At 43.5% G+C, this 2,500-nt stretch overlaps 1 protein-coding gene across 9 annotated transcripts in view; it reads right to left on the reverse strand.

Moving 5' to 3' along the window:
- The window catches only part of LOC125028804 (tudor domain-containing protein 5-like), a 24,921-nt gene that overhangs the window by 12,391 nt on the left and 10,030 nt on the right, over window positions 1-2,500 (reverse strand). For 4 of the 9 annotated variants that reach the window (XM_047618314.1, XM_047618310.1, XM_047618312.1 and 1 more), the window contains exon 2: window positions 2,193-2,500. This exon is cut by the window's right edge and continues 1,229 nt beyond it. The exons of the other annotated variants lie outside the window; for them this stretch is intronic. The gene's annotated coding sequence lies outside the window, so the exon portion shown is untranslated. Of the gene's footprint in view, window positions 1-2,192 lie in introns of those variants that run through there. 9 annotated transcript variants of the gene reach the window in all.

Genomic DNA, 2,500 nt, shown 5'->3' on the forward strand with positions numbered 1-2,500 from the left:
TAGGGAACATAGGGATTGATCAGAGTGTGACATCAGATAGGAGTGTGTTAGACAGGTGGGGCCAATGGTTAATGGTTAATGGTTAAAAGCAAAATAAATGTGCTAGACATCTAAGGTCATATAGCACTATAGTTAATGTTAGTGAAGGGTGGTTGGGTTAGTGATTAGTTGTTGAAGCTGGGTTAAGGAATTGGTGAGTGAATGGGTTAGGGTCGGATGAGGTAATGTAAAGGGGTTAGATCAAGTGAAGGATGTATATGCGTTTGAGGAAGGAAAACAGGTTGTCAAAGCAGAAAGTGTGAGATTCTGTAAGGATGTCTGATAAGTTGGGATGTCTATGTAGGGAGGACGTGGGCATGACAATAGAATATGTGGGACTGAAAGAGGAACATTACATAAGGGACATAGGGCTGGATCGGATTGTGACATCAGATAGGAGTGTGTTAGACGGGTGGCCAATGCATAAGCGGGCGAGAGCCGTCTCCCGACGTCTGTTCCGATGGAATGGAGTTGACCAGGAGGAGATTGACAGTTTTACCATATGTAATTAATTAGTGTGTAGACTTGACCAAAAAGATTGCCATCGATTATACAAGAAGGTCTTAAAGTGTGGGTAATAATCCGTGGCTGGGATATGTGAGAAACGTGGTTGGTTTGATGTGGATATAGCAGCGTAGCGTGCCAGAGTATCTGCTTGTTCATTGTCGGGGATTCCAACATGGCTGGGTACCCAGCAGAATTTAATTGTTTTATGGCGTGTGGACAGGTAGAAGAAACAGTTTTAGATCTTACAATCAAGGGGGTTGGTCGTGTGTATTGACTTTATGAGAGTTAATGAGTTACGGGAGTCAGTAAAAATTGTATAAGAGGAAGAGGGGAGTGAGTATATGTGTTTTAAGGCAAAAAGGAGTGCAAACAGTTCTGTAGTAAGGACACTGGATTCAGGAGGGAGGGGGAATTTGAAAGTACGAGTTGGGAAGATTACTGCAAAACCAGCACCGAAGGTGGTTTTGGAGCCGTCAGTGTAGATGTGAATACTGGAGGAATGAGTGGAGGCATGGTCAAGGGAATGGGTGAAAAGGACAGTAGGAGGAATATTTAATTTTCGTGGGTCAGGGTAGACAGAGGAGCAAATAGGGGGGCAAGGTATAAGCCATGGAGGGACTGAATGGACAGAGAACGGGAGGGGTCGGAGATGGGGAAAAGGGGAATGGGAGAGGAGGGTATCCATGCGAGTGGAGGGAGAGTAGAAATGTCTCCTGGAGACTGAATGTTGACTTGGGTGGATAATGTTCTAGTAGGCATTGAGGAGGGGGTAGCAGTTGAAGTGTTCGGAGTCGTGGTCAAAGGAGAGCCTGGGGTCAGGAATCGGGAGGGTCTGAATTGGTGGGGCTATTTGATGAAGGGGCAAGCCTCATTGCCCCTAATAATGGTATAACATCTTCATTATTGGCCATGGTAAGCTTGGAGTATGTTGGGGAGAAAAGCAGTCCACCTCTCAGGGTCCCCTTGAGGGGTAAGGGCCAGGCAACTAAAACAGGGGAATACCTTGCCCATGGCTCCCTCAGGCCATTCAGGACTGGCACAAAGTCAGCCTTTCATACTTTTAGCACGGCTCTCACACCTTAGGAAGTGGATAGTAGAGGGGCTTGGGAAAGGGACGGAAATGAAAAAGCAGGAAGGGAAAAAAGACCCATGCAAAATTTTTTGAGTCGAGAGCGGAGTCCCAAGGTTGGGGTGTTCCCCAGCATTGGGTCCCAGTTTACACCTCCTAAGCCCAACCATGACAACAATAGGCAAGGGATTGAGGAGGGGGGCTGTTCCGATGAAATAAAGCTGACCAGGATGTTGATATCTCAATATCTTTATCCGAACCTACAGAACAGAGCTTTGGTTCTCTCAGTACATTAGTATTCAGCATACAAGTCTTCTGAACTCTGAGAAATAATACCTTGCCCCCACACAAAATAACTTGCATTCTGGCTGACTTTTTTTTAATTTTTTTTTTTAACCCATTCGCGACGGGTATTTCACGTATCCGAGCCATGCCCACTGTGAGTTTACTTGTTTAATTGTTTTAACACATAGATGGCTACACTTGTACTAAATCACCAATGAGTCAATTACGAGTACTACCTGTCTCACCCGTTTATCCTTTTCTTTAATTTACGAAAATATTTTGTTATCTTATTTTGTTATTGTTATTGTTTATAACATTATAGTAATTATAATGTTTATAATAAAAATAACATCGATATTCATAGCACTAGCAAAAAAATACATTTTCCCACCAATTCAAGGAAAGGTGAAATCAGGTACGGCAGAGCCAACTATGTGTAGAGCTCGGCATTTTCCCCATCGCGAATGGGTTAAATCTTTGAGGTACCTTTGATAGCAGAGGGCTTATTTTAGTGTTATATACAGGTGATACATATTTATTACATTTGTTGTCTTCTGGTGCTCATAGTGGATCTACTTTCAGTTTTGATCTTGTGTGGTG

Source organism: Penaeus chinensis, chromosome 9 (genome assembly GCF_019202785.1).
Source record: "Penaeus chinensis breed Huanghai No. 1 chromosome 9, ASM1920278v2, whole genome shotgun sequence".
Taxonomy (NCBI): Eukaryota; Metazoa; Arthropoda; class Malacostraca; order Decapoda; family Penaeidae; genus Penaeus; species Penaeus chinensis.